General features: G+C 36.4%; 1 pseudogene; it reads left to right on the top strand.

Moving 5' to 3' along the window:
• Positions 1-418: 418 nt before the first annotated feature.
• The window catches only part of LOC114204627 (anaphase-promoting complex subunit 11 pseudogene), a 56,673-nt pseudogene continuing 30,378 nt past the window's right edge, over positions 419-26,713 (top strand).

Raw genomic sequence — 26,713 nt, 5'->3', positions numbered from 1 at the left:
TATCTTCATTTCACTTAGTTCTGTTGCTGTGATTTTCTTTTTTTTTTGGACATAGCCTTCTGTTTCCTCATTTTGTTTATTGCTCCCTATGTATTAGGTAGGTTAGTTATGCCTCCTGCTCTTGGAAGTAGTGGCTTTATATACAAGAGGTACTTGGTGCCCTGTAGTACAATCCCCACCCCCACCACCAGAGACATATGCTCCAAGGGTGTTCTCTTTGTGGGTTGCCTGCATCTTCCTGTTGTGGCTGAGCCATGTTCACTGCTGGCACACTGGTGGGTAAAGCTGGCCTTCAGCCAGCTGGCTGCAATGACAGTTTTGCCTGCTGTTGGTGCACTGCAGGGTTTAAAAGGCCTGTTTGCAGTCAAGACACCTCCCCCCCACACACACACCCACTATTAAAAGGCCTGCAGTCACCATGGCCTCCCTAGTGGCCTTGGTTGACACTCAGCCTAGCTGCCGGCAAGCCTCTGCCACAGCTACTGGAGCACTGAAGAACAGGGCTTATTCCCTGTGTAGCCAGCTAAGAGGGCTGGCGGAAGGAACTGCAGACATTCTGGTATGTAGAGTTGTCTCCCCTCTTCCCCAGTGCAGGAATCACTCTAGAGTGGTATTGGTTCTCTTCCAGACTGCCTGCTGGGTGTATTAGGGCTACTTTGGAGGGATTTCTGCCAAGGTATGTAGGTTGGGTGAAGTGAATCTGCGGGGGAATGCTGAAGTGGGGCATAGAGTACTAGTAACATAGATTGAAAGTGTTAGAATTGGCTCCTGCAAGCATCTGGCTATCTAGGCTTGGGAGATGGCAAGAAAAAGGTCACCCAGCAGTACTTTCATTTTTGAAGAACTTTCTGCAGATCCCTGCCCCTCCCATACATGTTTTAAAGATTAGTTAACAAATCTCCTTCACCCAGGGGCTTTTAAAACTGTTGCTTCTCAATGAAGGGGGGGGAATCGGAGGGGGAGAGGAACCATGAGAGACGATGGACTCTGAGAAACAAACTGAGGGTTCTAGAGGGGAGGTGGGTGGGGGGATGGGTTAACCTGGTGATGGGTATTAAAGAGGGCACGTTCTGCGTGGAGCACTGGGTGTTATGCACAAACAACCATGGAACACTACATCAAAAACTAATGATGTAATGTATGGTGATTAACATAACAATAAAAAATTTTTAAAAAATTGTTGCTTCTCTGCTGTATCTTGGGCCAAGCTATTTAGTGTGCTGGATCTTTAAGGGTGAGAATTTAATTTTCTATCATCCTCTGCTTCTCTGAGTTAAGCTGCACCAATTTCAAAGCCAGGTATTAAGGAGACTCATCTTCCCAGTACGGGTCCCTAGGGCTAGGGGTGCTCAGGTTTGTTCCTCTCATCTGTGTTTGTGATAACCCTCTTGTCGGTGCTTAGTCACTCTGGGGATTTGGTTCCTGACCATGTCTCCACCTCTCCTACCCTTTTAGATGTGGCTTGTTTCCACAACTAGCTGTGAAAAATTTGTTTTGCTAGACTTCAGATTATTTTCAGAGTTAGTTGTATACATGTGTTTGTTGATATGATATGTCCGTGGGACCAGGGGAACTCAGGATCCTGCTACTCTACTATCTTCCAGAAAAAGTTTGTGTCAATTTCTCTGTTCTTTAACACTCCACTCCTTATATCTTCCATTATCAGGCCATAAGTAATATTTTGATCAAGTAAGTGATGTTGCAAGGCCTTCCAGTAACTATGATTTTGTAGAACAAATAATTTGTTTAGATGGGCTGGCTGAAGAGAAGTTATATACTTAAATATTTTAGAATTATTGGTACTTTATTTTTTATTTTTTTATTATGTTAATCACCATACATTACATCATTAGTTTTTGATGTAGTGTTCCATGATTCATTGTTTGTGCATAACACCCAGTGCTCCACGCAGAATGTGCCCTCTTTAATACCCAACACCAGGCTAACCCATCCCCCCACCCCCCTCCCCTCTAGAACCCTCAGTTTGTTTTTCAGAGTCCATCGTCTCTCATGGTTCATCTCCCCCTCCAACTTACTCCCCTTCATTCTTCCCCTCCTGCTATCTTCTTCTTTTTCTTTTTTCTTAACATAAGTTGCATTATTTGTTTCAGAAGTACAGATCTGTGATTCATCAGTCTTGTACAATTCACAGCGCTCACCATAGCACATACCTTTCCCAATGTCTATCACCCAGCCACCCCATCCCTCCCACCCCCCACCACTCCAGCAACCCTCAGTTTGTTTCCTGAGATTAAGAATTCCTCATATCAGTGAGGTCATATGATACATGTCTTTCTCTGATTGACTTATTTCACTCAGCATAACACCCTCCAGTTCCATCCACGTCATTGCAAATGGCACGATCTCATGCCTTTTTATGGCTGCATAATATTCCATTGTGTATATATACCACATCTTCTTTATGAATTATTGGTACTTTAAAAAAAGTTAAGGCAGAATGAAAAACAGAATCAAAACAACAAAACTTTTTATTCAATTTGAGATTATTATAAGTGTTATAAAGCAATTAAGATGGGACTGAGGCATATAAAAATGTTACCCTAAACACAAATTTTATGTCCTTTCTCCTACCTATATTTGCATGGCTCTCTTATCTGACTGGCTCACCAATATTGGAAAGAAAATTTCAAATGATAGGATAAGGATGCAAGAGAAATGTGTACATGTCTGCATGTGTACACAAACAGTAGAGGGAGACAATATAGGGACAGGAATAATGAAAAGGCAGCTCTGCATCCTTCAGCCTGTAGGCAGAAGTGAGATTTGGATAATAAAGGAATGTGTATTGTGATTGGGTATTTGGGGAGTAGAATATGTAAATAGGAAGAAAAATGGCAGTAATGGAATGGTTATTAGGCTTTGGGAAAAACAGGTGAAAATGAGCATCTGAAAAGCTTTTGATAAGCTTAATGACACAGCATGTAAACTCCTTCTTGCCAGACTTTGAAAATAGCATCTAAGCTGTAAATCCTCCTTTGGATATTGGGGAATTTAGCTGCAAATTGAGTTTGGCTTCAAGTATAAAATGAGTCTCCAAAGAATCAGTGTTAACCATTTTTTTTTGTTTGTTTATAGTAGAATATATCCTAGTTTCCTTCACTTTGATAGAAATTCATTTCTTAACTGAAATTAACAACATACAGAAGGGATTGTTGGGGGAAATTTTCATTCTCTCAATGGAAACTTGATCCATCAGAAATTGCCCAATACTTCGCTGGTTATGTTTTCCCACTACACAAATACTCCTTTTAACATGATGATTTGTTCTTTTTTCCATATGTCTCTGCTATATGTTACATGTCTCTACTATGCTAGAAGTCAAGAATTGAGGCACTAGAACAGAGGTCATGAAGCAAAGACTTATTACCTTTTGAGGTCAGACCAACAATCAAGACAATTCAGTTTATCAGTTCATTAAATTATAGGACTTCATTCAATAGATGTTACTCAGTGACTCATATGGGCCAAGTAAGGTTAGATGCTGGAAGAGCAACAGAAAATAAAATGGAAATGTTCCCATCCTTATGATCTAAATCTTTCATCAGGGAAGTCACACAGTAATTAAAAGAGCATAACATGATTCTTAATATAACAAGTACAAGGTGTAATGGGAGGGCATAAAAGGGGGACATAACCTAATACAATGGGGAAGAAGGTGAGAAAACCTCCTAAGAGATAAAACAGTAAGAGTGGTCAGGGAGGAGGAGGTGGATTGGGACTGGGAGTGGGTTATAGGAGTGTTTCAGGTAGAATGTCATTTGTGAATGCCTTGATGGAGAAGAGATGTTGATTTAGAAGATTGAGCATGAGAGGAGTCAATCCCTCCCTAAGAAGTACTGATAGGGAGTCCCAAGAGGAGAGAGTCTATGGCAGATTTATAAGGAACATTTTATTTCATATTTATATTATGAACATAAATATTTAAAAATGAGGGATGCCTGGGTGGCTCAGTCAATTAAGGGCCTGTCTTTGGCTCAGGTCATGATCCCAGGGTCCTGGGATTGAGTTCCATATCCGGCTCCTTGATCAGCCGGGAGCCTGCTTCTCCCTCTGCCCGTCATTCCCCCCTCCTTGTGCATGTGCGCGCGCTCTCTCTGACAAATAATAAAATCTTTAAAGATGATAAAAAGTAAGATAAAAGCAGGAAAATGTCATAATAGAAACAAAAGATTCTAATTTCTTTGTTAGCCTCTAGCTTTAGAATTTGGTTTAGAATGTATCTTTCACACACAGATAGTTCATGTAGTCTTGTTAGATTTTCTATAATATAGAAATCTAGGTTTTTTTTTTTTAATCTGTATCTCCATAACTTGTAAATGGGAATTTTACAATTCACAAAGTTAGAAACCTGAGACATTGAAAAATTTTTTTCTATGAGTTTTAGTTTACATTTAAATATTCAATATTTCTGAAACATAGTTTTGTGCTAAGTTAAGTTAGTGATACTTTCAGAGTCTGAAAATTCTTATTCAACTTTCTGGCTAAACTGCTTTCTTCAAGGCCTGATTTCATAATGGTGACTAGAAAGTTCACTTTCAGCAGACTTCCTTGAAGCCAGAAGAATCAAATTCTGACCAAAGGCATACAGATATATCCTAAGAAGGCACAACTTCTTTTACAAAAATAGCAAAAGCAAAGGGAAAACGCTTTTCCTTTTCGTCTTTCATGGGTGACTAGAATGGCAGTAGCCATTTTGCGATCATAGGGATAATCATGTAAAGTTCCTCGGAAAACCTGGAAGAGCAGAAAACTAGCAGGAGACTGCTATGACATACTATAACATCTATCTCAGCCTATACTACTGACTTGTAGACTTTTTGCTACATAAGCTGGATCAACACCTACATGTGAGTTGTTTTCTCTTGCTTCTGTCCAAGAACACCCTGATACAGAGTGCAACTTTTTTCTTCCATACACATTAGCCTGTTGTCATAATAGTATGTTAATTACTCTTTCCTTTCCTAAATAAATTAAAATACCTCCCTTAGCATAGATTACTTTCTCAAACACATTATAATCTATTCCAGGGATCTCTTTTTCTAAATTTTTCCCTTCTATTTCTAGGCTATTACCATATCTATTTGATTTTCATACCTTTATAGTTTGTTTTTGTGCCAGGTATGCAAGTTTACATCCTACATTAAAACTTTACAAGTTTTAATCTTTTTAAAAAACATTTCTGGGCTTTTGGACATTTTTTTCATATGAAATTTATTTTACAACAAAAACCCATTTGGTTGTAGATCAATTTGGAATTACATTAAAATGTCAAGTTTGGGAGCCCTAATATTTATAATTTTATATTAGAATTGGCTTTTACAAGGTGGATATTGGGTCTTAGAACTCAAGAATGTTATCTTTCTGTTTAACTTTCTTCTTATGATCTTGGTTCTTTGAAATAAATTTTTTGTCTACTTGACATAAACGTGATGCCTTCCTTGTCAAATTCAATATTTTAGTTTATTTTCTAACTACAATTTTTCCACTTTCCGTTATAAAATGTTCATTCCATTGGTAAATATATAGATTAAAAGTGTTTGACAAATGCTATTGAATTTCTTTTTTTAAAAGATTTTGTTTATGAGAGAGAGAGCGAGAAAGCCTGAGCAGGGGGAGGGGCAGAGGGAGAAGCAGGCTCCCCGCTGAGTAGGGAGCCCTAGTGCAGGGCTTCATCCTAGGACCCTGGGATCATGACCTGAGCCAAAAGCAAACGCATAACTGACTGAGCCACCCAGGCACCCCTCTATTGAATTTTCTACATACACTATCATGTGGTCAATCAAAAGCTTTTTGTTTCCAATATGTGAGAGAGATTTTTACCTTAGTGTTCTCACTGGACATTCCAATACAATGTTGAATAACACTGGTGTGTATTGGCATGCTTACTTAGCTCCTAATTTCAATAGAAATTAACTTTAGATTTTTAGAATAATTTCTTTTTTAAAATTTTTTATTGTTATGTTAATCACCATATATTACATCATTAGTTTTTGATGTAGTGTTCCATGATTCATTGTTTGTGCATAACACCCAGGGCTCCATGCAGAATGTGCCCTCTTTAATACCCATCACCAGGCTAACCCATCCCCTTACCCACCTCCCCTCTAGAACCCTCAGTTTGTTTTTCAGAGTCCATCATCTCTCCTGGTTCGTCTCCCCCTCTCACTTACTCCCCTTCATTCTTCCTCTCCTGCTATCTTCTTCTTTTTCTTTTTTCTTAAAATATGTTGCGTTATTTGTTTCAGAAGTACAGATCTGTGATTCAACAGTCTTGCACAATTCACAGCGCTCACCTTAGCACATACCCTCCCCAATGTCTATCACTCAGCCACCCCCTCCCTCCCACCACCAACCACTCCAGTAACACTGTTTGTTTCCTGAGATTAAGAATTCCGCATATCAGTGAGGTCATATGATACATGTCTTTCTCTGACTTATTTCATTAAGCAAAACACCCTCCAGTTCCATCCACGTCGTTGCAAATGGCAAGATCTCATTCCTTTTGATGGCTGCATAATATTCCATTGTGTATATATACCACTTCTTCTTTATCCATTCATCTGTCGATGGACGTCTTGGCTCTTTCCACAGTTTGGCTATTGTGGACATTGCTGCTATAAACATTGGGGTGCACGTACCCCTTCGGGTCCCTATATTTGTATCTTTGGAGTAAATACCCAGTAGTGCAATTGCTAGATCAAATGGTAGCTCTAATTTCAACTGTTTGAGGAACCTCCATACTGTTTTCCAGAGTGGTTGCACCAGCTTGCCTTCCCACCAACGGTGTAGGAGGGTTCCCCTTTCTCCACATCCCCGCCAACATCTGTCGTTCCCTGACTTGTTAATTTTAGCCATTCTGACGGGTGTGAGGTGGTATCTCATTGAGGTTTTGATTTGGATTTCCCTGATGCCAAGCAATGTTGAGCATTTTTCATGTGCCTGTTGGCCATTTGGAAGTCTTCTTTGGAAAAATGTCTGTTCATGTCTTCTGCCCGTTTCTTGATTGGATTATTTGTTCTTTGGGTGTTGAGTTTGATAACTTCTTTATAGATTTTGGATACTAGCCCTTTATCTGATATGTCATTTGCAAATATTTTCTCCCATTCTGTTGGTTTCCTTTGGTTTTGTGGACTGTTTCTTTTGCTGTGCAAAAGCTTTTTATCTTGATGAAATCCCAATAGTTCATTTTGCCGTGGCTTCCTGTGCCTTTGGCGATGTTTCTAGGAAGAAGTTGCTGTGGCTGAGGTCGAAGAGGTTGCTACCTGTGTTCTCCTTTAGGATTTTGATGGACTCCTGTCTCACATCTAGGTCTTTCAACCATTTTGAGTCTACTTTTGTGTGTGGTGTAAGGAAATGGTCCAGTTTCATTCTTCTGCATGGGGCTGTCCAATTTTCCCAACACCATTTGTTGAAGAGACTGTCTTTTTTCCATTGGACATTCTTTCCTGCTCTTCTGAAGATGAGTTCACCATAGAGTTGAGGGTCCCTTTCTGGGCTCCCGATTCTGTTCCATTGATCTATGTGTCTGTTTTTGTGCCACTACCATACTTTCTTGATGAAGACAGCTTTGTAATAGAGCTGGAAGTCCGGAATTGTGATGCCGCCAGCTTTGCTTTTCTTTTTCAAGATTCCTCTGGCTATTCGGGGTCTCTTCTGGTTCCATACAAATTTTAGGATTATTTGTTCCATTTATTTGAAAAAAGTGGATGGTATTTTGATGGGGATTGAATTGAATGTGTAGATTGCTCTAGGTAGCATTGACATCTTCACTATGTTGGTTCTCCCAATCCATGAGCATGGAACGTTTTTCCATTTCTTTGTGTCTTCTTCAATTTCTTTCCTGAGTATTTTATAGTTTTCTGAGTACAGATCCTTTGCCTCTTTGGTTAAATTTATTCCTAGGTATCTTATGGTTTGGGTGCAATTGTAAATGGGATCGACTCCTTGATTTGTCTCTCTTCTGTCTTGTTGTTGGTGTATAGGAATGCCACTGATTTCTGTGCATTGATTTTATATCCTGCTACTTGACTGAATTCCTGTATGAGTTCTAGCAGAGTTGGGGTGGAGTCTTTTGGGTTTTCCACATACAGTATCATATCATCTGCAAAGAGTGAGAGTTTGATTTCCTCTTTGCCGATTTGGATGCCTTTCATTTCTTTTTGTTGTCTGATTGCTGTGGCTAGGACTTCTAATACTATGTTGAATAGCAGTGGTGAGAGTGGACATCCCTGCCGCATTCCTGACCTTAGGGGAAAAGCTCTCAGCCTTTCCCCATTGAGAATGATATTCGCTGTAGGTTTTTCATAGATGGCTTTTATGATATTGAGGTATGTACCCTCTATTCCTGTACTCTGAAGAGTTTTGATCAAGAAAGGATGCTGTACTTTGTCAAATGCTTTTTCTGCATCTATTGAGAGGATCATATGATTCTTGTTCTTTCTTTTGTTAATGTATTGTATCACGTTGATTGATTTGTGGATGTTGAACCAGCCTTGCAGCCCAGGGATAAATCCCACTTGGTCGTGGTGAATAATCCTTTTAATGTACTGTTGGATCCTATTGGCTAGTATTTTGGTGAGAATTTTTGCATCCATGTTCATCAAGGATATGGGTCTCTAATTCTCCTTTTTGATGGGGTCTTTGTCTGGTTTTGGGATCAAGGTAATGCTGGCCTCATAAAATGAGTTTGGAAGTTTTCCTTCCATTTCTATTTTTTGGAACAGTTTCAGGAGAATAGGTATTAATTCTTTAAATGTCTGATAGAATTCCCCTGGGAAGCCATCTGGCCCTGGGCTTTTGTTTGTTGGGAGATTTTTGATGACTGCTTCAATTTCCTTAGTGGTTATAGGTCTGTTCAGGTTTTCTATTTCTTCCTGGTTCAATTTTGGTAGTTGATACATCTCTAGGAATGCACCCATTTCTTCCAGGTTATCTAATTTGCTGGCATAGAGTTGCTCATAATATGTTCTTATAATTGTTTGTATTTCTTTGGTGTTGGTTGTGATCTCTCCTCTTTCATTCATGATTTTGTTGATTTGGGTCATTTCTCTTTTCTTTTGGATCAGTCTGGCCAGGGGTTTATCAATCTTGTTAATTCTTTCAAAGAACCAACTCCTCGTTTCGTTGATCTGTTCTACTGTTCTTTTGGTTTCTAGTTCATTGGTTTCTGCTCTGATCTTTATTATTTCTCTTCTCCTGCTGGGTTTAGGCTTTATTTGCTGTTCTTTCTCCAGCTCCTTTAGGTGTAGAGTTAGGTTGTGTATTTGAGACCTTTCTTGTTTCTTGAGAAAGGCTTGTATTGCTATATACTTTCCTCTCAGGACTGCCTTTGCTGTATCCCGAAGATTTTGAACAGTTGTGTTTTCATATTCATTTCTTTCCATGAATTTTTTAAATTCTTCTTTAATTTCCTGGTTTGCCCATTCATTCTTTAGTAGGATGCTCTTTAACCTCCATGTATTTGAGTTCTTTCCAACTTTCCTCTTGTGATTGAGTTCCAGTTTCAAAGCATTGTGGTCTGAAAATATGGAGGGAATGATCCCAATCTTTTGGTACCGGTTGAGACCCAATTTGTGACTAGGATGTGATCAATTCTGGAGAATGTTCCATGGGCACTAGAGAAGAATGTGTCTTCCGTTGCTTTGGGATGGAATGTTCTGAATATGTCTTTGAAGTCCATTTGGCCCAGTGTGTCATTTAAAGTCTTTATTTCCTTGTTGATCTTTTGCTTAGATGATCTGTCCATTTCAGTCAGGGGGGTGTTAAAGTCCCCCACTATTATTGTATTGTTGTCAATGTGTTTCTTTGCTTTTGTTATTAATTGCTTTATATAATTGGCTGCTCCCATGTTCGGGGCATAGATATTTACAATTGTTAGATCTTCTTGTTGGATAGACCCTTTAAGTAGGATATAGTGTCCTTCCTCATCTCTTATTACAGTCTTTGTTTTAAAATCTAGTTTGTCTGATATAAGGATTGCCACCCCAGCATTCTTTTGGTATCCATTAGCATGGTAAATGGTTTTCCACCCCCTCACTTTCAATCTGGGGGTGTCTTTGGGTCTAAAATGAGTCTCTTGCAGACAGCATATTGATGGGTCTTGTTTTTTAATCCAATCTGTTAGCCTGTGTCTTTTGATTGGGGCATTGAGCCCATTTACATTCAGGGTAACTATGGAAAGGTATGAATTTAGTGCCATTGTATTGCTTGTAAGGTGACTGTTACTGTTTGTTGTCTGTGTTCCTTTCTGATCTTTGCTGCTTTTAGGCTCTCTCTTTGCTTAGAGGACCCCTTTCAATATTTCTTGGAGGGCTGGTTTTGTGTTTGCAAATTCCTTTAGTTTTTGTTTGTTCTGGAAGCTTTTTATCTCTCCTTCTATTTTCAATGACAGCCTAGCTGGATATAGTATTCTTGGCTGCATATTTTTCTCCCTTAGTGCTCTGAAGATATCTTGCTAGTCCTTTCTGGCCTTCCAGGTCTCTGTGGATAGGTCTGTTGCCAATCTAATGTTTCTACCATTGTAGGTTACATATCTCTTCTCCCGAGCTGCTTTCAGGATTTGCTCTTTGTCTCTGAGACTCGTAAGTTTTACTATTAGATGTCGGGGTGTTGACCTATTATTATTGATTTTGAGAGGGGTTCTCTGTGCCTCCTGGATTTTGATGCCTGTTTCCTTCCTCACATTAGGGAAGTTCTCTGCTATTATTTGCTCCAATATACCTTCTGCCCCTCTCTCTCTTTCTTCTTCTTCTGGGATCCCAATTATTCTAATGTTGTTTCGTCTTATCGTATCACTTATCTCTCGAATTCTGCCCTCCTGATCCTGTAGTTGTTTCTCTCTCTTTTTCTCAGCCTCTTTATTTTCCATCATTTGGTCTTCTATATCACTGATTCTCTCTTCTGCCTCATTTATTCTAGCAGTTAGTGCCCCCATTTTTGATTGCACCTCATCAATAGCCTTTTTGATTTCGACTTGGTTAGATTTTAGTTCTTTTATTTCTGCAGAAAGGGTTTCTCTAATAACTTCCACGCTTTTTTCAAGCCCAGCTAGTGTCTTTAAAGTCATGATTCTGAACTCTAGGTCCGACATCGTACTAATGTCCGTATTGAGTAGGTCCCTGGCTGACGGTATTTCCTCTTGTTCTTTTTGCTGAGGTGATATTTTTCGTCTTGTCATTTTGTCTTCCAGTAAGTGGTCGCTTCTCTGTTCAGAGAGTTGTTGCTACTCTCCTCTTCGATCTCCTGTTGAGTTCGTAGGTGTTCAGAATGGTTTGATCCCTATTCAGCTGAATTCCTGAGACCAGACGAAATCTAGGTCTCCTACTCCTCCGCCATCTTGCTCCACCTCTCTAGAATAATTTCTTTTAGTTGCTTTTAAGTACTACATTATCTAAGCTATACTTAAGACTAGGTTATGAAAGATTTTATTTATATTTTAGAATAACAGGCTGAATTTTGTCAATTCACTTTCAAATCTGATACGAATGCATAAATTACTCATTTTTCAGTGTTATAAAAGTAAAATGACATGCATGAAAAATTTGGGAGACATTAAAAAAGAAAGTTTATACTAGTAACTGTATTTCAACAAATTTGAAACACTGAAAGACATAACCGATTCTCTAGTAAAAATGTGAATTACCATAATGTTACCCTAGAACAAATACCAAATTAAAAAAGAACAAATACCAAATTAAAAAAATTCCGTGATCTTATTTGGGAATATAATAATAAAGATCTCCATGTAAAAAAAAATGGAAAAGAAAAAATCAGGAAGATCATAGTAGTTCTGTCTCATTTTAAAGAACATATTTTAATCATAGGAAAAAAATGGAAAGCTTTCTAATTTTATAAAACCAGGACACATTTAATATCAGAATCTGGTAAGATTGTCCAATAAATTAATAAATATTCTTATAAAAGCAGAAAAATCTAAATAAAATCCTAGCAAATAGAATCAATGTAGCAAAATGTTGTCTAGTAACACAGAAGAATCGTTCTAGGAGGAAAAGAATTATTCAGTCTCCAGAATACTAGCATAATTCATTATAAATTCAAATTAAAGAATCACATGTAGATTTCTGTTAATAAATATCCATGAATCATGTAGATTTTTGTTAATAAATACCCAAGAGTCTTAGTTATATCACTAGAGACTTACCTCCTCATCAGGCTGACCTCTTTGTAAAGATATGCCAGTGTTCAGAAAAAAATATGTGGTAATTTGTGGATCAGTGCAAATATTTCTTCCAGTTGAGAATGTCCCTAAAATGAATAATTAGTGAACTTGAACCCATTTGAAGGTGCAAAATGTTTTCAAGAAAAGTTACAATCATTCCAAAAGCAGGATATATTTTCATTTAAAGCAGCAGAGAGGGGTGCCTGGGTGGCTCTGTTGCTTGGAAGTTGGACTCTTGATTTGGGCTCAGATTATGATCTTGGGGTTGTGAGATTGAATCCCACATCTGGCTTTGTGCTCAGTGTGGAGTCTGCTTAAGATTCTCTCCCTCTCCCCTTCTCTCTCCTCTAAAAGCAAGGAAGGAAGGAGGGGAGAAAGCAAGCAAGCAAAGAGTAGGAGCTTGAGTGCCAGGATTTGAAATCCAGTGCCTTCATTAACAAGCTGTGTGAACCTGGAAAATTACTCAACCTGTCTCAGTTTCTCCATATAAAAAACTAATACAGTTCCCATCTCATTGGGTCATTTATAGGAGTTACATGAATTAATATATTTAAAGTTCCTAAGATAGTGCCAGGCTCATATCCAACAGGTATTACCTGTTTTTACCACTACTACCATCATTGCTACTACCACTAAACCAGTGATTCCCAAATTGCAATCAAGTTTGAGTAAATTGATATACAGAAAGAACACTCAGAAACTAGCATAATGAATAATATATCCCTTAAAATCTTCAACTTTCAATTTTTCTAAAATTTCTCCATAGTAAAGAATGAATCTAGGAAATTATATCTTGCAAATAGAAAAAAAAAAAAAAACAATTGGAAGTAATAAGAGGTGATTAAACATATAACCCATTTATTTTAAATTCCTTGCTGGCATCTACATCTATAAATCTGTGCCACAAAACTGATCGTTTTTGGATATCCTGCAAACATTGAACTTCTGAATCCTGCATTAGTCTCTCACATATTCTACTTACCCACAAGGCTTACACTGCAATAGCCCAACAGATTTCACTATCATTCTGTTCTTGTCTTCATTAAAAATTGTCTTTATAAAAGGTGTACACACCTTTGATTTAAATTGAATAACTGGATTAGAGTTGCACTATAATTTGTGATTTTATAACCTTTTTATTGCCAAATAATACTTAATATCCTTAGGGTCACTACCATGATAATAGACATTAAATAAGAATAGCTGCTTAGACATGGGGAGACCATCTATTTCAGGACATAGAAAATTTCTAGAATCTTGAAGTCAAAAGAGATTTGTAATTTTTTTTTCAAGATTTTATTTATTTTAGAGTGTGAGTAGGGATAGAGGCAGAGGATGAGGGAGAGGGAAAGAATGTCAAGCAGACTCCATGCTGATTGTGGCGCCTCACGCAGAGCTGGATCTCACAACCCTCATATCATCACCTGAGTTGAAGCCAACAGTCAAATGTTCAAGTAACTGAGCCACCCAGGTGCCCCAAAAGAGATTTGTATCATACTATCTAGGAATTGGTTTTAGAGAATGACCAATCTCACATTTACACTGTTTTCCTCTAGGATACTAAACTGACCATCACTCATAATATTCAAGACAAATTTACCTCAGAGTTGCATCTTGATCCATAAATAACATATTCCCTACTCAGTGTTCCTCTTTGTCATTTCTTAGTCTTTTCAGTGATCTTGCTGATGCTAACTTGTCCTTCTTTAGTTTTATACCTATTGCTCAACTGCTCTTGTTTATACAGCAGCTAGTCAAAATTTATTAGTTCATCTGCTCTTTTCTAGGTGTATTTAGGTCACTCCCTTTAAAAAAAAATAAGGGAAAGTGATTGATCCTGTTTGAATATTACCTCAGAAATTGTAAAGAAATGCAAACATGTAGGACATTCAAAGACTAAGGAGTTTTAGGATACCAAAACTTGTGTCTTAGAGTACATGAATAGTTAAAAATCTCATAGGTGGATAGGCACATTGTATTCATGGATATGTTATAGATCTGTTGGCACTTTTGACATCAACCAGTGGAATTAGGGGAGAAAATGAATCAAATCTTGGCTCTACCACTTATTACCTTTAAGATTATAGTAATGCATCTTAACCTGCCTAAGCTTCAGTTTTCTCATCAATGTAATGGAGGGAAGAACATGATTTCTTTGATTGTTCTTAGGATTAATGAAATAAGCACTTTAATTTTTTGGCATGCTGGGCTGCACCATACACATCATAGGAAGAAGCTCCTTCTGCCCTGCTTTATCAGTTTCACATCTAAAAATGATACCGAAATCTTTTAACTGCTGATGCTTATTTAGTTGTTCTTGTTGTTGAATATTTATCCCCTTTTATTTTTTTGTCATTATAATTGAGTCTCAGAAGGAAAAAAATGATAAATATGTGTTCAATCTGTCATTCTAGTTAAGCTACTCGGTATAATTTAATGTTACATATGGATTATTTTAACCATTGCTGAATTTATGAATGGTATACATATAATATTTATAGTAGCCCCATAAATTGAGTATTACTATTCTTATTCATACTTATGACAGAGTTTCTAGGTGGCTAAATAATTTGAATATTTAAGCAAACTAATAAATTCAAGAATGAAGATTCAAGCTTATGTCTTTAATCATGCAAAGTCCATGCTATTTCTGTTCTCTCAGAGGATACATTAATAGCTTAATTGAACTGTAAGATAATTTTAGCAATTAGCCATAGCAGTAAAATATTCCCCAAATTTACCACTGCATTTCTTTTTCTACTTATCATAAGAAATACCTGTAAACGGGCGCCTGGGTGGCTCAGTCGTTAAGCGACAGCCTTTGGCTCAGGTCATGATCCCAGAGTCCTGGGATCAAGCCCCACATTGGACTCCCTGTTCAGTGGGAGCCCTGCTTCTCCCTCTCCTACTCCCCCTTCTTGTGTGCCCTCTCTCTCTCTCTCTCTCTCTCTGAAATAAATAAATAAAATCTTAAAAATGCCTGTAAACATATGAAAAACTTGCACAGTAATGTGAGTCTTTTTGTTCCAGATCACCAGTGAATTTCCCATTATAAAATCTGTGTCAATTTTCAGACCTCACATTTTTGTCCTAAATAAAACATGTGGCACATCCGATTATTTCTTCCATCAAGAAATACCTTTGTTCCTCGGGTTCATGTGGCCACATTCTCATTTTCTTCCTTGCTGTTATACATTCTCAGTCTTTATTAAGATTGGAGTCCCTTAGAATTTAGTCTTCAGACAACTTTTGTCTTCAGTTATAATCCCTTTAAGGGGACTCATTTAATTTCCATATATATTTGACCTCTTGCTGATAATTTAAAACTTTATTTCACCAGCTTGACTTCTCCCCTGAAATCCATACTTCTTTATCCAACTACCTATTGGATAACATTTCAACTTATTTCTAATGGAAACTCTGGAGACCTCTTGACATCTCAAATTTACTGTGTTTAAAATGTAACCTTATAATCTTCTGATACTGTTTACTTGTAATTTCCCATATCAATTACTGGCAACACCATCTTCAGTAGCTCAAGCAAAAGTCTTCCTTTATTTCACCCACATGCTACATTCTCTCTCTTTTTTAAAAAAAGATTTTATTTATTTGACAGAGAGAGACAGCGAGAGAGGGTACACAAGCAGGGGGAGTGGGAGAGGGAGAAGCAGGTTTCCCGCTGAGCAGAGAGCCTGATGTGGGGCTCAATCCCAGGACCCTAGGATCATGACCTGAGCCGAAGGCAGACAGTTAATGACTAAGCCACCCAGGCACCTCCTCTGCATTCTCTTAATTAGCAGTAATTTTACCTTCAAAACATATCTAGAACCATCGATTATTCACCATCTCCATCACTCCTACCCTGATTGCAAGCACTATTATCTCTGGCATTGACTAATACAACAGGTTCTCAACTGGTCATCCTAATCCCATCCTCGTCTCCATAGTTTATTCTCAAAATATCCCATTAAAATGTGTGGCAGATTAGCTCATACCAGTCCTCAAAACCTCCAATGACACCCTATTTGGTTCAGAGTAAATGGGAAATCCTGAAAATGGTATTATATATTGACATAATTTACTGCCATTCTTTCCCTGCTCTCTCTGCTCTACTTTGCTGCTTCGTGAATTTACCAGGAACACACCAATCTTGAAACTTCACACTTGTGTTCTCTTCACTTGGAATGTCTTTCCAGATGTTGGTAGGACCTACTTCCTCTGCATCTTTAAATCTTTATTCACCTATCACCTTCTCATGAGTCCTACCCAGGGCATCCTATTTATAACTGCAGCTTCTCTCACAGTATTCCCAACACCCCTTACTTTTTTTCTAGTATTCATCATCTCCTATTGTACGATATAATGACTTTTTTTTTGTTTCTTCTCTAACCCCTTCCCCATTTCACCCAATAAACATTTTCACTTTTTACAACATTGTCTGTTTTGTAGTAGATTCAATTAAAGAATGGTGAATGAATGAATGAACGAATGAGCATCATGGTGGGAATCCTGATTTTTTTTTTTTTAAGATTCATTTATTTTAGAGCATGGGAGGTGGGGCAGAGGGAAAGCAAAACTTAGGCAGATCCAAGCTGAACATGGAGCCTAATGTCAGGCTCCATCTCATGACCCTGAGATCATGACCTGAGCCAAAACTGAGAGTTGGATACTTAATTGACTGTACCCACCCAGACATCCCTGGGACTCAAGATTTTTAATACAGTGACTGATTGGGACCTAGAACATGAAAACTTGAGATATAATGACTTAAAATATTTTATTTTCTTAAGATAAGACTCTCCCTAAAACACAAGGATCAATACCTCTAACTTGTCATTAAAACTATTCTCAAATATTTGACATGCCTGAATATACCAGTCTCTATGAGGGTGAGGATCCAAGAATGATCCTCTACTAAGTATGTTAAAGTAGTTTCAAAAGACCTGGAGTTGAAGATGTGAAAGACAAGAAGCAAAATAATGTAACCATATTTGCTGGCTTAAATTTCTGGAAAAATACTAGACATGACCAATTTTTCCCTTTTACCTAATAAAAAAAATGGCTGGTGCCTTGAGAACATTTAAAAAAAAAATCCTCCAAAATAGGTCAACAAGTTCATTGTCCTTCAAGACCATTCTTTAGCTAATGTTCTAGCCTTTAAAATTAGCTGCTCAATTTGCCACTTTAAGAATCATGATCATCTGCCTGCCTAATACCCTCCCCCATGTCCAGCGGGTGAGCCAGCCTTGCTCTAATGAACAGAAGTTATATTCCCCAAGATGTTCATTTGGCAGGGCTTTTGGGCTGTCCTCAGCAATTCTCCAAACTTCCACCTCACACTTCTTATTTCTGAAGAGGAAAAAGGAAAAAAACAACTTCAATGTTTTTCAAAAGCAAAATAAAAAGTGTCATAGCATTGAGTGTCTACAAAATGAATTTCTAAGAGCTCTTGCCAGCTTATTGGAACAAATCATCCAAAAAATGTACCACCTTGAATTCCATACATGGGTAAGTACTTTCAGTTCTCTGTAATGTTTAGGCTACCTTAAAAAGTGGCCCTATTTTGGACTTATTGTTAATTCAGAGCTATTTCAGAGAATCTGATTTTGCTTGGATGAACTCTGAGTCTGATTCAAATAGAAACTAGGTGTCTTTCTGATTTCTGCTCGATGTGTTTTAGGTGAATAATTTACATATGCTTTTAAAATTTCTGCTTCATTTAACTTACCTTTCTTCCACAGTTCTTTGGAAAATGTTGAGGAATAGTGATGTTAATTTTTTTTGTTTGTGTTTTTGGAAAACACTAAGTCATTCATCAAAATTAGTCTTCATTTCTTAGTTAAATGGGTAAATTAAGCAACAAGTGAGGAAGAACTAATTAGTACAATCCAGTGTGAGAAGTTCTAAAGTAGCAGTACTGGTTTTAGCTTTCTCAATATTCCACATGCTTCAGTCATATATAAAAGAAAGACGAAGTCCTTTGACCTCAGGATAATAGCTTTATTCTTTTGTTCAATGACTTTGGAAATATTGACTCACATGGTAGTCATGAGTGTTAAATGATAAATTGAGACATATTACAATTTATGAGTTTATTTGAACATACATCAATTTGAAATGAGTGTGGCTAAACCAAAAGTAGTTAGGAGTGTTCCACTGATAGGAGCTAGGGGGAAAGTTTTTATAGAGAAAGGGGAAGCAAAACAAGGAATATTTGATTGGGTATGACTGAAGCTGTTGCTTTATTGGGAAAGACTAGTTGGCTCTTTGTGACTGGTTATTCTTATTTGTTTAAATTTTAATTCCAGTATAGTTAACACATAGTGTTATATTAGTTTCAGGTATACCATATAGTGATTTAACAGTTTTGTGCATTACTCAGTGCTCATCAGGCTGAATGTACTCTTAATCTCCTTCACTTTTTTCATCCATCCCCCCACCCCCCACTTACCTTCTCTCTGATAACCATCAGTTTGTTCTCTATAGTTAAGAGTCTTGTTTTTTGGTTTCTTTTTTTTTTCTTGTTTTATTTCTTAAATTGCACATACATGAATGAAATCATATGGTATTTGTCTTTCTATGACTTATTTCATCTAACAGTATCCCCTCTTGCTCCATCTGTATTGCAAATGGCAAGATTTCATTCTTTTGTATGGCTGAGTAACATTCCATTTATGTAGATGTATGTATGTGTATACATCTTTATTCACATCTTCCTTATCTATTCATCTATCAGTGAACACTTGGGTTGCTTTCATATTTTGGCTATTGTAGATAATGCTGCAATAAACATAGGGGTGCATATATCTTTTAGAATTAGTATTTTTGTATTCTTTGGGAAAATACCCAGCAGTGGAGTTACTGGATCATATGGTAATTCTATATTTAACTTTTTGAGGAACATCCATACTGTTTGCATTCCCACCAAGAGTGCCCAAGGGTTCCTTTTTTTCCACATCTTCAGCAAAATTTATTTCTTCTCTTGTTTATAGCCATCTGACAAGTGTGAGGTGATGTCTTATTATAGTTTTGATTTGCATTTTCCTGATGATGAGTGATATTGAGCTACTTTTCATGTATCTCTTGAATATTTGTAGGTCTTCTTGGGAGAAATGTTTGTTCATGTCTTCAGGATTACTTGTTTTTTTGGATGTTGAGCTTTAAAAGTTCTTTGTGTTTTAGATACTAACCCTTTATTGGAGAGATCATTTACAAGTTTCTTCTCCCGTTCAGTAGGTTGTCTTTTTGTTGGTTGTTTCTTTGCTATGCAGAAGCTTTTTATTTTGCTGTAATCCCAATAGTTTATGTCTACTTTTGTTTCCCTTGCCTCAGGAGACATATCTAGAAAAATGTTGCTATGGCGAGTGTCAGAGAAATTACTGTCCATGCTCTCTTCTAGGATTTTTATGGTTTCATGTCTTATGTTTAGATCTTAAATCCATTTTGAGTTTCTTTTCGTGTATAGTGTGAGAAAGTAGTCCAGGTTCATCCTTTTGCATGTTGCTTTCTAGTTTTCCCAACACCATTTGTTGAGACTTTTTCCCATTGCATATTCTTTCCTCCTTTGTCGAGGGTTAATTGACTATATAAATGTGAATTTATTTCTGGGCTTTTTATTCTGTTTCATTGATGTATGTAAATATTTTTATACTATACCATACTGTTTTGATTACTTTGGCTTTGTAGTATTTCTTGACATCGGGGATTGTGATACCTCCAGTTTTGTTCTTTTTCAAGATTGCTTTGGCTATTCAGGATCTTGTGATTCTACACAAGTTTGAAGATTTTGTTCTAGTTGTGTGAAAAATGCTGTTGGTATTTTGATAGTGATTGCATTAAATCTGTAGATTTCTTTGGATAATATGGACACTTTAACCTCTCTTTCAGTCATGAGCATGGAATGTCTTTACATTTGTGTCATCTTCAATTTCTTTCATCAATATTTAAAATAGTTTTCAGAGTACAGGCCTCTCATATCCTTGGTTGAATTTATTCCTAGGTATTTTTATTTCTGGTACAGTTGTGAATGGGATTGGTTTTCTTAATTTCTATTTCTGCTGATTTATTATTAGTGTATAGAAGTGCAACCTATTTATGTATATTAATTTTGTATCCTGCAACCTTACTGAATTCATTTATCAATTCTAGTAAGTTCTTTTTGGTGGAGTCTTTAGGGTTTTCTATATATAGTATCATGTCATGTGCAAATAGTGAAAGTTACCAATTTGGATGCCTTTTCTTGTCTGATTGCTATGGCTAGGGCTTCCAGTACTATGTTTAATAAAACTGGTGAGGGTGGACATCCTTGTCTTGTTTCAGATCTTAGGTGGAAAACCCTTAGGTGGTTTTTATTTACCATTGTGTATGATGGTAGTGGTAGGTTTTTCATATATGGCCTTTATTGAGGTATGTTCCCTCTAAACCTTCTTTGTTAAGGGTTTTTATCATGAATGGATATTGTACTTTGTCAAATGCTTGTTCTGTATCTGTTGAAATGATCCTATAGTTTTTATCCTTTCTCTTGTTGATGTGATATATCAGATTGATTTGTGAAAAATAAACCAAGTTTTTATCCCAGGAATAAATCCCACTGATTGTGGTGAATGACCTTTTAATGTATTGCTGAATTTGGTTTGCTAATATTCTGTTGGGGATTTTTGTGGCTATATTTATCAAAGATATTAGCCTGTAGTTCTCCTTTTATTATAGTGTCTTAATCGGGCTTTGGGTTTTGGTATAAGAGTGATGCTGTCCTCATAGAATGAATTTGGAAGATTTCCTTCCACCTTTTTTTTTCTTTTCTGAATAGTTTGAGAAGTATAGGTATTAATTTTTCTTTGAATGTTTAGTAGAATTTACCTGTGAAGATTTCTTGTCCTGGACTTTTGTTTGGGATTAATATTATTTTGATTACTGAGTCAATTTCATTTGCTGGTAATTGATCTGTTCAAATTTTCTATTTCTTCCAGATTTAGTTTTGGGATGTTTGTAGGAATTTATCCATTTCTTCTAGGTTGTCTGATTTGTTGGCATATAACTTTTTAATAATCTCGTAATTCTTTGTATTTCTGTGGTATCAGGTATTTCTCCTTTCACTTCTGATTTTGAGTCCTCTGTTTTATTTTTTGTTTTTGAGTCTGGCTAAAGGTTTACAATTTTGTTGATTTTTTTCAAAGAACCAGCTCCTGGTTTCATTCTTCTATTTTTGTTTGTTTTTATATCATTTATGTCTGCTCTAATCTTACCTTTCTTTCTCCTGGCTTTGGATTTTGTTTATTTTTTTAGCTCCTTTATGTGTAGGGTTAAGTTGTTTGGTTGAGATTTTTCTTCAGGTAGGCCTGTAGTGATACAAACTTCTTCCTAGAACTGCTTTTGCTGCAAAATGATTGTTTTCATTTTTATTTGTCTCCATGTATTCTTTGATTTCCTCTTCAATTTCCTGGTTGACCCATTTATTGTGTAGTAGCAGGTTATTTAACCTTCATGTCTTTGTGTTCTTCCCAGAGGTTTTTTTCTTGTTATTTCTAGTTTCATAATGTGGTTAGAAAAGATGCGTGGTATGACTTTGATCTTTTGGAATTTGTCGAAACTTGTTTTGTGCCTAATATGTGATCTATTCTGAAGAATGTTCCATATGCACTTTAAAGAATGAGTATTCTGCTGTTTTGGAAATTACTAGTTATTCTTACATTTCATTTTCTTGAATTCTAGTGGATTGAATTTGTCCTAGGACTCTGTCCCATGCTTGCATAACCACTAAGGCATTAGAGCCACCTCAGTCTAATGATATCCTTACTTAATCACTTTAACTCAGACTTAATGAAGAAAAAAACTAATGCAGATAGTGGCCCAACAGTAACACCCCACTTTTGTATGTTCCTAAGAAATACAGAAGTTAATATCAGCTCATTAATACTGTGACTAATAGGCATCAACTAAGAAAGTGAATTACCATAAAATTCTCAAATGAGTGGCTTAGATTAATGGAAAACTGTATTAAACGAGATAAAAGCAACTAAAATTGTCATTGATTAATCACACCAAATGTTTTCTAGGACCTATTTTCCATCCCTGTTCCTTCTGAGTGCATACAGCCTCCATTTATTTTACTTTTAATACTTCCCTATGCTACTGAACTCAGTCTGCCCTCAGGGAGTGGGCTAGTTTATTGGACCACTTTTGGAGAAGACTATATTAGTTCCATTGACTTACTTTGACATCTTTACCAAAAAGTCAGTTGCACATGTATATTTCGATCTGTCTGGTCTATTATTCTATATATCTATCCTTATTCACATCATATATCTTATTATAACTTTATAGTAAATCTTAAAATTAGATAATGTGGGTCCTCTTTTTTTTTTTTTAAGATTTTATTTATTTGACAGAGAGCACAGGCAGGGGGGGCAGCAGGCAGAGGGAGAGGGAGAAGAAGACTCCCTGCTGAGCAGGGAGCCAAATGTGAGGCTCAATCCCAGGATCCTGGGATCATGACCTGAGCTGAAAGCAGTTGCTTAACTGACTGAGCCACCCAGGCACCCCTTTTATCTTTCTTCAAGAAGATTGTTTTAACTATTTTGGGCACATTATATTACCATGTAAATCTTAAAATCAGCATACCAATTTCTATAGTAAACCCATCAAATTTTAATTAGAATTGTATTAAATCTATAGATGAATTTGGGGAGAATTACCTATTACCATAATATTGACTTTCTCAAGAGTAGAATATAGTATCTGTTTATGATCCTTAAACATAGTTTCTCTTTCCATTCTCTTCACAGTGCTTTATAATTTTCAATTTACAGGTATTGAATTTATTTTGCTAAATTTATCCCTAAATACTTTATTTTCTGATGCTGTTAATGGTGTTACTTTACATTTGGGTTTCAAATGTTTGTGACTAATATGTAGAAAATAATTGATATTTTATATGTTGAACTTTGTTTGACCTTGCCAGTACTTAATGGTGCTACTTGATTTTTGGAAATTCCTTAAGATTTTTCTAGATAGTCCTATGACCTGTGAATAAAGTTTTATTTCCCAGCCATATGTCTTTTAATTATATTATTACACTAGCTAGGACATCCAGGGAAATATTGAATAAAGAAGATGGGATCGTATTTTCCTATCATGTTGAAAAAGTTCCCTTTAATTAGTAATTTGCAAAAGTTTATCGTGATTGTTGATGGGTCAATTGCATCTTTTTCTGCATCTATTAAAATGATCATAAAGTTCCTTTTTAAAATTTTTAACATTGTAAACTACATAAACTTGATTTTTTTTTTAATGTTAAGCCAACCTTCCATTCTTGACATAAACTCCATTTGTCTATGTTGTGTCCATTTTACATACTGCTGAATTAATTTTGCTAAAATCTTAATATACGTTATGGCATATGTTTATAAAGGATATTGGTTGATAGTTTCCTGTTCTCATATGTTTAAATGGTTTTGTTAGTGGAGTAGTACTGGCTTCATAAATTGAGATAGGAAATGTTCCTTCTTCAAGTTTCTGGAAGGCTGTTTAAAATTGTCATTTTTTCCTTAAATGCTTGATAAAATTCACCAATGAAATTATCTGGGACTAGATTCTTATGTGGGATTATTTTTAGCTAAAATATCAATTTTTAAACATCAAAACACTCATATCATCTATTTCTTCCATAGTGGGTTCTTGTACTTTAGCGTTTTTTTTTTTTTTTTGAAAGAACTGTGTCCATTTCTTCTAAGTTATTCAATTCATTGGCATCAAGTTGCTATAGTATTTACTTGGCTTTCTACTAAGATATAAAGGAGTGGTAATTACATTCCCTCTTTCATGGTTCTCTCCTGTTTCCTGTTTTGATACTTTGAGAGCCAACTTTTGTTTATTTCATTTAGGCTTCTGCTCTTTATTTTCTTCATAGACTTATTTGAGGTTATAGTTAATTTGCTCTTTTCTAGTTTCTTTTTTTTTCCTTTTTAATTGTTTTTTTTTTAATATTACGTTAATCACCATACATTACATCATTAGTTTTTGATGTAGTATTCCATGATTCATTGTTTGCATATAACACCCAGTGCTCCATTCAGTATGTGCCCTCTTTAATACCCATCACCAGGTTAACCCACCCCCCACCCCCCTCCCCTGTAGAACCCTCAGTTTGTTTTTCAGAGTCCATAGTCTCTCATGGTTCATCTCCCCCCTCCGATTTCCCCCCTTTCATTTTTCCATTCCTACTATATTCTTTTCTTTTTAACATATGTATTATTAGTTTCAGAGGTACAGATCTGTGATTCAACAGTCTTACACAATTCACAGCACTCACCATAGCACATACTCTCCCCAATGTCTATCACTCAGCCACCCCATCCCTCCCAACCCCCACCACTCCAGCAACGCTCAGTTTGTTTCCTGAGATTAAGAATTCCTCATATCAGTGAGGTCATATGATACATGTCTTTCTCTGACTGACTTATTTAGCTCAGCATAATACCCTCCAGTTCCATCCACATCATTGCAAATGGCAAGATTTCATTTTTTGATGGCTGTATAATATTCCATTGTGTATATATACCACTTCTTCTTTATCCATTCATCTGTTGATGGACATCTTGACTCTTTCCATAGTTTGGCTGTTGTGGACATTGCTGCTATAAACATTGGGGTGCACATACCCTTATGGATCACTACATTTGTATCTTTGGGTAAATACCCAGTAGTGCAATGGCTGGGTCATAGGGTAATTCTATTTTCAACTTTTTGGGGAACCTCCATACTGTTTTCCAGAGTGGTTGCACCAGCTTGCATTCCCACCAACAGTGCAGGAGGGTTCCCCTTTCTCTGCATCCCCGCCAACATCTGTCGTTTCCTGACTTGTTAATTTTAGCCATTCTAACTGGTGTGAGGTAGTATCTCATTGAGGTTTTTATTTGGATTTCCCTGATGCCGAGTGATGTTGAGCACTTTTTCATGTGTCTGTTGGCCATTTGGATGTCTTCTTTGGAAAGATGTCTATTCATGTCTTCTGCCCATTTCTTGATTGGACTATTTGTTCTTTGGGTGTTGAGTTTGATAAGTTCCTTATAGATTTTGGATACTGGCCCTTTATCTGCTATGTCATTTGCAAATATCTTCTCCCATTCTGTCGGTTGTCTTTTGGTTTGTGGACTGTTTCTTTTGCTGTGCAAAAGCTTGCTTTTTTGTAAATTCCTTAAGATTTTTCTAGATAGTCCTATCACCTGTGAATAAAGTTTTATTTCCCAGCCATATGTCCTTTAATTATATTATCACACTAGCTAGGACATCCAGGGAAATATTGAATAAAGAAGATGAGATCATATTTTCCTATCATGTTGAATAATTTCCCTTCAATTAGTAATTTGGAAAAATTTATCATGATTGTTGATGGGTCAATTGCATCTTTTTCTGCGTCTATTAAAATGATCATAAAGTTCCTTTTCTTTCCTGCTTTGTCAAAGATTTGTTGACCATAGAGTTGAGGATCCATTTCCTTTTTAAAATTTTTGTTAACATTGTACACTACATAAACTTGATTTTTTTTTAAATGTTAAGCCAACCTTCCGTTCTTGACATAAACTCCATTTGTCTATGTTGTGTCCATTTTACATACTGCTGGATTAATTTTGCTAAAATGGGTCAATATGTGCTAGTATAAAAAATTGTATACGTTGTAAATTGTTAGAAAAGAAAACCCATAGCATATAACAGTGTCTACTCCCCCTTTTTAAAATTTTATTTTATTGTTATGTTAATCACCATACATTACATCATTTTTTATTTTTTATTATGTTAATCACCATACATTACATCATTAGTTTTTGATGTAGTGTTCCATGATTCATTGTTTGCATATAACACCCAATGCTCCATTCAGTACGTGCCCTCTTTAATACCCATCACCAGGCTAACCTATCCCCCCACCCCCTCCCCTCCAGAACCTTCAGTTTGCTTCTCAGAGTCCATAGTCTCTCATGGTTCATCTCCCTCTCCGATTTCTCCCCCTTCATTTTTCCCTTCCTACTATCTTCCTTTTTTTTTAAACATAATGCATGTTTTTGAAAAGGATATGTATATAAAGACAAAAATATACATTTGTATATGTAATAGAATTTCTTGGAAGTATAAATATTAATAGTAGTTGTTGCTTCTGTGGAGGTAATTTGAAAAGATGCCTAAATTTTACTATATATGTTTTCATTCTGTTTATATCCCTTACCAAGTATATTTTACTTTTCAAATAGAAGTTATAATACAAAACTTCAAAATAAAATATCTGTCCCAAGTCTATTCAACAGTGCATGTAGTGGTAAAGAAGGGGAGAGTAATTCAAAATATCTCTGCTACAAAAGAGCCAGTAATACTTGATATAAAAAAAATGTGTAATTGATTCATAATAGGGTTTCAGAGAAGGTAGAAGTCATCATCTTAGTTGGGGAATGAGAGCTGACTTTCAGAAGATGACTTTTTAAGTGGGTCTTCATGTTAGAAGAGCAGGCCAGGAAGTGAAAA

Source organism: Eumetopias jubatus, unplaced genomic scaffold (assembly GCF_037043125.1).
Source record: "Eumetopias jubatus isolate StellerSeaLion01/CBP00866 unplaced genomic scaffold, mEumJub1_p1.0 scaffold_6, whole genome shotgun sequence".
Taxonomy (NCBI): Eukaryota; Metazoa; Chordata; class Mammalia; order Carnivora; family Otariidae; genus Eumetopias; species Eumetopias jubatus.
This window is presented reverse-complemented; position numbering and strand designations above follow the sequence as displayed.